We start from the raw sequence: 12,845 nt of genomic DNA on the forward strand, positions 1-12,845 counted from the left end.
TGGTGGTGCTCCCTATACGACACCACTGCACGGGCTACCTTACACAAAAATCTCCTAAACGGCCCAGGGACTGCGACGACATACGCTGAATTCTGATAGGAATATCATCTATGGTAGTCTCAGGTATATCCACCGTCAGACGCTCTAGATCCTGCTCCAACTCAGCTAGTGACTCTGCAGCCGCGTCCTGTGGAGCCGGTACCGGCGCAACTAGATGTCTCCTCTCAAAAGGCTGGAGGTTGGCTGGGCGCCGTGGACCAACATCTGCATTTTGAAAATTTTTACTGTCAGTTTTGAGACGATATATATAAAAAACAAAAAAATATATAATTTGAAAACGTGTGAAAAATAAAGTACCTCTGTCATCCCATTGTTCTCCCTGTGGAAGAACCATGTCTGGATCACCTCGAAAATCTACTCCGGCATACGGAAAGTCCTGGATCGAAAAAACCTGGTCCTCTAACCAGTGAAAATAACTATCAGGGAATCGAACAACCGTCGTGCCCTCATCAGGATGCCGGGCCATCACCGTAACCCATCGTATCAGCTTTGGCTCCCGAGGACCCAAGACTTCAACAGTGAGTTGCTGAGGGATCAGCATCGGAACTCTCTCTAAGGCAAAGCTCACAACTAGAGGCCCATATCCAAAGGTCTTCAGTTGTCCGTTCTTTGCCCTAGTCAGTTGGCCCTTCATATTGGCCGACACAGCATCACACCAGTTGAAAATGGTGCCTTGGAAACAGTCAATCGCCATCCGCATTTGGGACCCGGTGGCAATATGTAAAGCGGCTGCGCCGCAAATTCTGGTAACCGTGAAAGCTATAACCTTACGTTCACGCAGAGAGATGTGTTTGATTTCTACGCCTTTCGCATGGTGTGCATTGGGTGTGCACCAATCTGCCCGGAGACTAGCAAGGGATTGGCCACCCGGCCTAGTCCCGACTAGATTGAGTTGCTCGCCCCTATTTGGCAAGCCTGTGAGAAATTATATGTCAGAGGGCTCTATCTCGAGCTGGTGCCCTCCGATGTAAAAGCATTGCTCATGAATGTTCCATCTCTCAACCAGCCACTCCAAGAATCTCACCTGAGCCCTCATGCCAGGTATGGCCCGGTATTTATATAGTCCGCATGCTTTTAGGGCATCAATGGAAGGTTGATGATTAATTGCGGCTAAATCAACGTCCTCGTGTTCTCTTTCTCTCCAATCCAACATGGTGAGTGCCCTACACACCAAGAAACAATGATTAGAATTGATTTGGGAAAATTTAAATGGTTGTTTGTGGAGTTTGGGGTTTCAAATTCCGCCTTTCGCGGGAGACGCACCCCACGTTTAGGACACAGAGCGTCGGGACGCAGCTGGCCTGAAGGTGGGTTGCGTCCCCCGACCCTTTTTCCTGTATAGGAAAGAGTCGGGGGACGCAGGTCACCCTAAGGGCACCTGCGTACCTCGCAGAGCGATTTTTGAAACCCAAAACCCCCCAAAAAATAAAAACTAAAACCTAAAACAAACTTTTAATCGGATGAAATTGAAGAGGAGGATGTTGTGAAATACCTGGAAGAGATGGCGTTCGATTCTGACGGTCGGATTCTCCGCAGCGACCACGGGAAGTTTCTTGCCAAAAGCCCTTTTTTCAACCTCAACAGTAAAATGGTAAAAATGACATGGTAAAAAGTCTTTTTATAGGTTTTTTGGATGAATGAATACTAGGTTTGTTCATTTTTCACCATGAAAGGATATTTTTCAATGTATTTTTGCCTATCTTAAACAGGTATGAGTAATGTGTCGTTTTTGTGCAGGAAAAAGGGATTTAGAGGGAAAATTGACATTTTTCACGAACCAAAATATCAGAGTCATCTTTTAAGCCCTTTTCTGACTCCTAAAATATGAAAAGATCGCCGAGCGTTTCTTTTACACTCGTTAAAACAGAATTAAAAGACGGTCCCCTTATAGCTCTTTTCTGACCGTAAAATCAGGAAAAGATTGTCGGGTTTTTGCCGTTTCAAACTCGATACGGAAATAAAACGACGTGTCTTTGATCGTTTTTTACTTTTCAGGTCAGTGACACTAATTATGAAAGTACTCCTTGGTCGCAAGATCAAGCGGTTCCCCTAGGTATTATTTTATACTTTTTCGGGCTTGAGGGACACAAATCTACGAAAAAGTTCAACTTGGAGTCTTCTTAAGTTTTTCAGACTCTCTAAAATTGAAAAACTCCGAGTTTCTCCTATACTGGACTCGTTAAACATTTCACAGTAAAGGACCTGTTCAATTACAAACAGGAACGAACCACTCCTTCCTAGGGTTCGATTCAAAACTAGGTTGGACTCATCCGAAGGATGAGCTTATAATCAAGCATATGTTATCCTCCTCAAGCTTGTTAAAAATAAAGAGGTACTTGCCAGAAATGGTGGGGGAAAAGAGAGAAGAATGAGCCTATTTGTTATCCTTTGTCTCAGAAGAAACTTTATTACCACTCTTGGACACGACACTTTTCATTCACCTGGGTTGGGAAATCCTTTACCTCACAGTTGATCAAACCACTTTGAAAGTCTTCAGCCGGGTTCCGGGGATTAACTTTGAGTTATTCATCACCAAACCATATGTCGTGTCGTTATGTGTTCAAGAGGTCTGCAAGCAAAACTTTCATCTGCAAAATACTTGTCATCCATTTGACCATCCCTGAGTCAGTCCTTACAGCAACATTTCTTCAACTTGAACAATGATTTCGTGTTGTAGGCTTGCCTGCAACGGGTCGCTTTCTATCGAAATCAACACATTATCTAGAGAGATGACTTAGAAATCGTCAGTACCTTGAAGTCTGCATGCATCAATGGCAGGTTTCTCGCCTTTGACATCAGTTTACATCATTGACTTTCGATCGAAGGATTCCGTGAAATGTTCGACATCAACTCATTCATTCACATCTCATGGATTGTACTGGGTACTTTGAGAACCATTGACATTACTGGTGGTCTCTCTCACACTTGTTAATAGTTTTCATCATCGACTGGTAATCAAGTGGTTTCTACCATGTTCGACATCAACTCATTTATTCGCATGGCTAGAATCGTACCAATTCGGGGAGTAGAGATGAAGACCCTAGATCTAGTTTCCACCATCCAGGCTGCGAGGAGTTTTGTATTCATTATTTAAGTAGACTAATCATAAACAGATGGCTGCGCCTATACTGTGTCTACAAAAGTCTATGATTATGATGTATTGCAAGATCATTCCTGTATCAGAGTAGTTAGTCTGTTAGTTAAAGTTTTGATCTGAGTATGGGAATGCCTACCTCAGTGATGATATAATCTTATACATGTATTTTGTGTTGAAAATTGCAGGTTCTGACCAGGCTCTCCGCGAGATAATCCTTGAAATGATAAAGCGCTTCACCCTTCCTAGATAATACAAAACCCTAATCTATTACAGGCTTCGCACTTTAGGGGGCAATCTGTTACACTAAAAAATGTCACCATGACTATTTACAGTTAGTATGGCTCTATCAACAGTCATGCTATCCTCTTAGGCAAGTCTTATGCCTCTGCTCTCCATGTCAAACTCCAAAAAGAGAGAAAGTCTTTATAAATGTATTTATCTCTGGGTACGCAGGTTCTCTCAACCTTACCTGCGGGTACGCACCCAATGTTCACAAAAGCTGCGCCTTTGGATGCTCTGTATGTAAAGGGGCAGGTCCGTCCCCCTGTAAAGGTCAAAATGCGCAAGTTTCATCTTTAAAAAGTTACTTGTGGTCATTTCTAGAGCATTCTAGAAGGTTGTTCGACGTGTATTGAGCGCCTCCAGATGGTTCATGCACCCCTACCAAAGAGGAACTTATCCCATCAATAAGGGAGCTATCCCATCCAAAGAGGGGATTATCCCATTGATGGTGGACCTGATTAACTTCCTCTTGAGCACTATAAATACAGGCATTGGGCCAGAAGGAGTAGAGGTTGGAAGCTATACATTTCTATGGGTAGATGCTGCTAGAATTAGGACTCCCATTTAGAAGCTTGTGAGGAGAGATTTTCATCTTTGCTTGTTCTATTTGGAAGTGGGTGAGCTTTGTCAAAGTAAAGGAGAACTCTTGATGGACCCTGGGAGGGACTTGCACAACACCAAGGCTCAGGTTGTATTTGTTCCTTTTGTTACCTATTAATGCAAATGAGTCCATTCTTCTCAATAACTTGTTATTTATGAGTTGTTTCATGTACTCCTTGGTCTATGTGTTAAATATGTTTTATTCTATGAGATTTTCAAGTGCTATTTAATCATTTGATTGTTAGTGAATGCAGGTTTCGAAGTGAAGGAGGAGCTCATCCGGATCAGCGAAGCTGGACTGCTACAACAGCGTTGGGCTATAGGTAGGATCTAAACACTTGATTTCTTATATAGTAAATGCATGTTTAGAGAAGGATTGCTCTTGTTTGTCTTGTTTGTCACTAGAAAGTCTTAGGCTCCTAGGGAGGTTGGTTGTGTCCGCACAATCGACTCTTTCCGCCTGACACAACAGATGTTACATTTTCACCCAAAATAGTGTTACTCACTAACATCTCAACTTTCAATACATGTTTACAGATATTTCCATTTAGGGCCCAATTGCAATTGCAGAAGTGTAGATTAGAACCCTTATATATGACATTGTACCAAATGTCACGAGTATCCTTATTTTGGCTACGAACCCAATAATCATTACTGTTTTCATCAGGCACACAATCTTCATTTGGGATTTTCTAAACTCTACACTTGGATGAATTCAATTGTTCCTGTATTTTTCTGGGTCGTACAAAACCAGCTTCTTTTAAACGATGCATTAGATTGTAAAATAATACAACCTTTTTCAACAAAACATAGATTAACCAATCAACCCTTCTATGGCATGCATTGTTCTTCTCACATAGGTACCTTTCCTTGATATACCGATGGTAAGATTCAATGGCATTGTTCGTATCTTGATTTGAATGTGGAAAATTTCTGTATGCTTTTGCCCACATATCTGTAGAAAGAAATTTATTAGTTATATATTAATAAGTATACATATGACATGAAAAATAGAGTCATTAAAACCACCAATAAGAAGCTTACATATTTTGTTGTTGGCTAACCAAGTATTTCTAAAATATTCCAAAAATCTTTTTTGTTCACTGAATTCTTCAAATAAGCTTTCAACTTTCTTTCTCACAGATTCATCATCTTTACACATGTGCATGATTTCTCCTAAACCACGAAAAATGCGTATTTGGTTTTCCCTCCCTTTGACCTTGTTTCCAACATTTTTCAACCATGCACAACGAACATGGCACACACAATAATACTTTGCACTTGATTGAAGACCTGCAATAACATAATTTTTAGAGAGATTATACATTAACAATATTTTTTATGCCTCTTATAAAAATAATAAACACATCACCTCAATGCTTCAATTTCGGCAGTAGCATCATCTGTGATGAAGGAAAGAACATGCCAATCTGGTCGCTCTTTGTTTCCAATTACAAGTAAGGCCAACATCCATTTAGAAAGATCAGCTATAGTATTGCGTGATGATATCACCCAAGCTATTGGAACCCCATTGTGATGTTCGCCGAAAACCATTAAGGTGTAAAGTTGATACTGCATTACAAAAAATGTGCATAATTATATTTATATAAGATACATGCATTAATATGAGGTTAAATAAATGAATCGGATTTAGGATAAATATGTACTCACCCCGTACTTATTTGTACTAAAGGTTGAATCCATTGAGATAATATTATTATGAGAGTATTTCAGCATCATTGAACACATCCACTTTGTTTGTATGCCTATGATAAAAGGGATATTTTCAACAAGATCTTGTTTTTGGTAGAAGAAAAAACTCTCTGGGTTTTCCTTATACCAGCACTCTACACTCTTTGGATCACTTTGATATTTAACATACTCTAGCCTTATGGTATCATTGTAAATGTTACTTATATCTTTTTTTTTCATGTAGGTATCTCGAGGTATCCCTGTGTATAACTCACCAGATCCATCCTTCACATCAGAGATGAACTTGTCCCATATCATTGTAGCATTAAAACCTCTTTTAACGAAATGTTGGACACTAGATCGCATATCCCAACTTAAATGTGGTGCATAATTGAATCTCATGGACCTACCGATTGCATCTGTCCCATGACAAATAACATTGGATTTATCAATATGTCTACATGCAGTATATATTATTACAGCATCATCTGGTCTCATTTGAAGTCGTCGCACAAAGAAGTGACATTGGCAACCATTTTTAATTCTTTCATGTCGATTGTGGTTTGTCTTTGGATCTGATGATGCACTCCTAATTCTCCTTGTCGACTGTGGACCATATGAACACCAATAACTATATGTAAAAAAATTACTACAAATTAGATATAATATTTATGCATATTTAAAAAATTATACGTATCTTGAAAAAGCATATAGAGACTCACACACTGTACTCCAGGAATGTTGAGTAATTGGTGTGTTTGATATCCTCTATTTTGTTACTTCGATGATTCTTAAGAAGAAATTGAGTGGGTGCACTTTCATTTGATTCCTCTCCACTTATGAAATCATCAAGTCGACAATATGGAATAACTGCAACTTGGTCCCCCTCAATCTCTGTCCATGTTAAGTCTTCTGCTGAAAATTGTATCATATCTTCCGGGTCTTCAACTTCCAACTCGTAAATCCTCTCCCACTTATTCATTCTTAAAATACCTGTACAAATTGCATTGAAAATAATTTAGTTTGAGTAAATATTATGGTCTTGATCAATGCATAGCGTACTAAGCATGGAAGTCTCATTTTTTAGTAAATATCTTATACTTTTCACGTAAACCACTTTGGGATTAAGTAATATTCAGGGGATCTTAGATGACATTGTACGATAACTAAGATCATAAGAAATTGGGTCATTAATAAGCTTAAATATCTCTACAAATTTATACTAACCCATGTATGACATATGAATTCTTTCTGGAGGTGGGGCCACCATGTTATTGTCGAGGGGCGACTTGTGATGAGTCGCTGAGCTGGAATTGGTCAAAGGGAACTGCCTAACACTGACACATAAGATGGTGCGTTAATGGGTCCCTTCAAATAGGGATGAAAGGGAGAGACATAAAACCTGTCCCCAACAAACCCCCCAATATCAAGAGTAAAACCACTAAAAAAATTTGTGAATTAAGACAAGAGGAAATCCCCTCTATTAAATCTTCTTTGAGAAAAAAATACACGGTGGTGGTGACTTAGTAATGTTATAGAGTAGGATAGGGACTCGACTAGGATATAATAGGATCAACTAGCTCAAAAATACAAGACTCACCAAACCACACCTCATTTTGCAATCTAGTTCCTCTAGCTAAAAAGCCAAAGCCTATAACCATCATCCTTGAAGAATAAAGGGTGGCATTGATTTGCATATATATTGATCAAAGAGTTTTTGAAGGAGGACCTTACTTCTATGCAGCAGCTAGACTCTACATGCAGCCATGGATGATGAATTTTGTTCCAGAACGTGAAACTTTTACTTCAGTATCGGTCTGGGTAAGGCTCTATTCTCTACCTCTTGATTACTAGAAAAATGAATCATTAGCCGCTATCAATAATAAATTAGGTCATTTTGTTAAAGCTTCTGAAGCCACAAGAAAAGAAAAATATACTTCCTTTGCCAAAATATGTGTGGAAATGGATTTATCGGGAGCTCTACTGGATGAGGTGATCTTGGAAGTTTTTGATGAAGAATGGGTGCAAACAGTAGATTATGAGCACATTCTGTTCAGATGTCGCAGATTTCATGAACATGGACACCTTCTCAGAGATTGCCCACTCAGTAAAGTAGTAAGCAAGAGAAAAAATAACACAATGAAGGAAACATACAGCTTTCAGAAAGTGGTGAATCGTGGAAAGGGGGGCAAAAGAGGACCAAAACAACATCAAGATGAAGGTCAACAAATCAATCAGAACAAATTCCAAGTGCTTGAGGAAGTTGAAGAGATCTCAAAACAAGATCAAGCAATGGAAGGAAGTCCTGCGGACAAGGAATCTGAAGAAAACCGGGAAAACACACAGGACATCGATTATCAGAAGGAAGCTATAATGAGTGATACAAAACTGGAGATGGATCAGGAAATGACCCAAAATGAGATGGACCTGGAGGATCATGAACTACAAGAAATTCTTGATAAAGAAAACCTAGATCTGGAAGGGTTTTTGATACAGGGAACCACGGGAGGAGTAGATTCGTTACCACAAGAAGAACTCAATAAAATACAATAGTTGTTTCTATGGAAATCACAGGTTGGCCGCTAAAATACCTAGAGTCAGTCAGATGAACATCATTGTTCATTGGCGTGAGCACAGCGGATACCATAGTTCCTTAATTAATGGAGAGCCTCTCTTCTTTTCTGGGATCCAGGTTCAGGCAAGAAAGTTGAGCAGGCATGGAAGGAATCCTTGTTTTACCGGCAACCGGAATCTTTACATTTTTGGGCCTCGTAGAGTAAAACCGCTTCCTTGGCGGTTTTTGGATGTTCGCATCGCTCTAAAGTGGGAAACGATTTTAGCGATTTTGCAGCGATCCCATCCAACATCCTACACGTGGCAGAGAGAGGGTTTGGAAAACTGCCCTCCATCGCACACTAACATCTGGTCCGCTTGTTCGGTGTGATATTATGCTCTTCCATTGGATTTCTCTGTGGATCAACAGTCAAGATTGTTCGTATCAAAGGGACTCTTCCAGGGACAGAATCGCAGGAGATCTCGCGGGCTACCATGGGCGAGTGGCAATTTTGGGTTATTTTGAATTCGGGTTCGGATTCACTGTTATCTTCCGTGCATGTTGAGCCTTGAGGTTGGAATTGGTGGATTTCGGGAGATTCACATGCGCGAAGTTTATTCCACCATTCGGACTCAAAATCCGTTTAGTATGGTTTCTATTATTTCATCGAGTCCGTTTTTGGAATCTAAGAATATGCCTTTTTTGGCTCTGATTTGCATCTCATCCATCGGAACTTTGCAAACGGATTGGCCGGTTTAGGCTTTTGTTTGTCTTTTGAAGGTCTCACAGTTAAATTTGTGGGCCTGTGGCCCGGATGTTAAGCTTTTGGCTTGGTACCCAAGCCCTGAGTGGATAGTTGACTCTATGTCCCTCAGGTCTCTTTGGGTAGTTGTATTATATGTAATTTGTTTCTTTGTTTCTAATGAATAGAAGGTACGAATCTTGCTTCAGCAAAAAAAAGAATTTAAGTTAGTCGTCCCCATAATATCATTGTTCACCCTAGCTTACATACTTAATATTAAACAATGAACGAACTTAACATAAGCTGATGCACCCTGCATCTTTGCTTTATTAGAAGCATAAGTTAGAGGATTATTTAGCCTAATAACACCCCTCTTTTTTAATTAAGTAGATTATGGAGAGTCCTTTACCAGATCTCAAGGTATGTGGTTATAGATGATAATGCATCATTGAGAAAGGTAACTTTTAAGTGTAAAAGCATAGGTTGAGGCTTCTCGAGTCTAATAATACCCCTCGTTTTTTCGTTTTTTACATTAGTAGATTGGAGAGGTCTTCACCATGAAATGTCATGGTATTGAAAGTTGAGAGTGAATTTTTCAAAAAGTAATATTAAGTTTAAGTTATTGTGAACAATATATAAATTATTGTAGATATTCACCCGAAGTAATTTATTATAGCCTACATTGTCATTTTTGAATTTTTATTATTTAATTTATTTTTTGAATTTTAATTTTGTTTATTATTTTATTATTCAAATATTTGAAAACAATTTAAAAAAAAATAAGTAAATGGAAATATTAGTTATATGATTTAATAAAAGATGTAATTTATAAAATATGATATCAGAGAAATCTAATTAAAAAGCAGACTTATATTCTATTATATTTTATTTAATTATGAAACTTTACATACAGAAAAACGAGTATTTATTACAGAGTTTTTTTTTACATTGTATTCTAAATGGTTCTTATGTTATGCTCTTAAATCTAACTCTTAGATGCTCTACTCTACCACGAGACAATACAATGCTAGAAAGATGGAACCCCCTCTTTCTAGTGACCTGGTGTTTAACATAGCTTGATAATGATTTCAGATTAGGGTTTTCACATGTCTCAACACTTCGTTAGTTTTAAATACATATAAATATTTAAACCCATAAAAGAAAAAAATGTAAGTGAATATAAAAATCATATAATTTAATACAAGATATAACTCAGGGGATATCATATAAAAGAAAACCTAATTAGAAGGTGAGGCTTATACTCTACTCTTTTTTATTTAATTATGGAAATACAAATACAAAGAAAGGGGTATTTACGATCAAGTTTCCTATGACATTGTTGTCTATATGGTTGTTGCAAATTATCTTTCTCCTTTGTTTTGATCTCAAATCCCACTCCTAGATGTTGTGCTCAACTATGTTTTAATACAATCCTAAAAAGATGGAACCCCTTCTCTTCCTAGTGACATAGTATTTAACATAGCTTGGAAACTATTTAAGGTTTAGGGTTTTCACATTTTTCAAGCCACTATTAGTGTTACGGTTTTGGACCTTTTAGGATCTTCTTGAATGTCCACACGTGACTAACTCCACATATCTAAGTAATGGTGTTGATGCAGCGTCCACTTGGTACCACCGTATGAACACGTTAGCTGAACTTGTGGGAGGCATAGCTTCTGCATATGAAATTTGATTAAGGTGATTTTCACATTGTTTGAAAGCTAGAATTGGTGTGTAAAACGACATCAAGAGGCAGAGAGCTATGTTCACAAAGCTTTCACTCATTTCATATCCCAAAATAACTTTAGAGGGCTTTAAATTCTAAATCTCAAAATTAAGACATATCATAAAATATGTCACAAAAGATAATTCCTCCAATTTTTCTACCCAAAAAATATCAAAATAAATAACAAATTCTCCAATAATTCATTTTAAATCAGTTAAAAAAAATGTTTCATTTCAATTTTTATTTGTAGAATTTATTTTAATGTATATTCAGGTGAAACAAGAATTGGAATGTTTTGTGTAGCATTGTCTTGTTATTCTTAATATGAAAAAGTAAAGTATGTATGTATTCTTAAAATGGAATGTGTGTCACTTTTGTGGTGAGGAGAGGAATGTGTATAAAAATAAATTACATACATAAAGCAAAATGAAAAATAAAGTGTTACTTTCCCTTTAAGTTAAGCTATGTGATCAATCAAACAAGGAAAATATTTTAGTTTGTTTTGCGTATGATAAAAGGTCCTATGAAGACCTATTCGTCCTTTCCACTCTATAAGTAACTGGGCCTTGCGGAGATATCTTTTGTGACGGGTGCTGGGGCTACGTCCCGAAAGAACTGGTGACGCTTCCAGCAGCCAAAAAATGACGGGTACTAGGGCTACGTCCCGAAAGAACTGGTGACGCTTCCAGCAGCCAAAAAATGACGAGTACTAGGGCTATGTCCCGAAAGAACTTGTGACGCTTCCAGCAATGAAAAGAATCAACCAAGGTATTGAATGAGGCTTTAGTGCTTCCCACACCTCCAACTATAGGGAAAGATGCCCTAAAATTTGGCCAATAGGATACCTTCGTCTCACGGAGGCAGTCGAGTCTTTAGCTTCTTGGTAATCGGTTATCAGTACCAAGCACTATACAGGTTGGGTAGCCCCATATAGGGCCGCACGCACTAAGCCTAAGCCGAAACCCCTCTGAATCGGGTCTCTGTGCTGCCTGGGTTGTCTTTTCTGGGGACTGATTGAAGGATTTGAAGCACCCTAAAAGACAACTTCTATGTTTCAAAATGTAACATGACCATGGTGGCTTATTGGATGCCTACCCCCAACATTCCTAACCTAAACTATAAATTATTTTGTGGCCCATGTGGGGAAATTTAGTTTGTTCAAGTTAAGATTGCTTTTACGTGTCTTCCTTCACTTATGGCGTGAAAAATTAAGCTTAAATAAACTAAGTACAAAAGGTTTTTACACTTGATTCCCTTTGTTCAAAGTTTAGAGTAGCATAGTGTGTGTAGCGAAATGTGTGTGTAAGTGACAGAGTGAACATACAAAGTTTGTAGTCATGTGGATATTCGATGATCCTTTTCAAATTCGTCTACTTACACTAAATTATGTTTGTTCCTTACCTGCAAATAAAATAATGTGTGGTTGATGGGCCACTTACTTCCTTCCTATTACACTATGTGAGCCTAAAAAGGGAGATGAAAAACTGAGTGCTTTGAGAAAGATTTCAGATGCAAGCCCAAGATCATCTAAAAGACGCAAGGGGAGCAGGGGCTACTCCCTTTCTTTAATAACACCAGTTCCTAGTCCCAATGCTAATGAAGTAAAGATGCTTTGGTTAGTAAAAAATATGAGTGAATTATGGGCCACTTACTCCTTTGCTAATTAAGCTATGTGACTTGGGTAAAATAGCAAAACAAATTGAAAAAATGTGTGGATTATGGCCAATTACTTTTCCCCTTAATTAAGCTATGTGTGAAATGTAAAAATTTTAAAGTAAAGGCTAAGTAATTGCCCTACTAATACTGATTATTAAAACAATCTGAACTATATGGAAAAAAATTGCAGAGGTGAAGGCAATTCACTAAATGTTGCCAGTCACCCACGAAAGAAAAATTACAATGATTGTTTTTGTTCTTTGTAAACTGTGGGGTTAGGCTCTGCACAAGCGAGCGAACCGTGTGTCAATCTGCAAGAAAATGATAAGTGTTAAGCCAAATTATAGATATTAAGAGTGAGAATGATTATAAGCAATATGCATTATCAATGTTCTAAATTTAAACTTATATGATTAAAGAACAATGTATTTTATAA

The sequence above is a fragment of the Pinus tabuliformis genome, chromosome 8, assembly GCF_031772625.1.
Source record: "Pinus tabuliformis cultivar Carrire ecotype Pingquan chromosome 8, CPIR1, whole genome shotgun sequence".
NCBI classification, from domain to species: domain Eukaryota; kingdom Viridiplantae; phylum Streptophyta; class Pinopsida; order Pinales; family Pinaceae; genus Pinus; species Pinus tabuliformis.